This window comes from Antrostomus carolinensis, unplaced genomic scaffold, assembly GCF_000700745.2.
Source record: "Antrostomus carolinensis isolate BGI_N321 unplaced genomic scaffold, ASM70074v2 scaffold36492, whole genome shotgun sequence".
NCBI lineage: Eukaryota > Metazoa > Chordata > Aves > Caprimulgiformes > Caprimulgidae > Antrostomus > Antrostomus carolinensis.
In genome coordinates this window covers 5451-5809 of record NW_010298282.1, presented here as the reverse complement: position 1 = coordinate 5809, position 359 = coordinate 5451, and positions in this window count along the sequence as shown.

Sequence of the window (359 nt, the reverse complement as noted above, 5' to 3'; positions counted from 1 at the left end):
AGCAGCATGAAGAAGAAGAAGAAGAAGAAGAAACTCAACCCCTTTCCACTTTAATTTGTAACCAGAAGAATTTGTACACCAGAAGCTGTGGAATATGGTTGGTTTGTCTGATGGCATCTCACCACCCTGGGCAGTCGCAGCTGCTGTGGGGGTCCTGCCACCCCCCAGGGTTAGGCAGGGTGCAGGGGACCCTGGTCCCCAAATGCCTCCAGGTACAGCAGCATCACAAGGATCACAAGGATTTTGTTAATTCAGGGAGCGGGAGGGGACAGGAGCCCTCTCTTCCCTGCCTCTAACTTGTCATCTTTTTTTTTAAAAAAAAAGAAAACTTAAAGCAAAAAAATAATAAAAATTAAAAA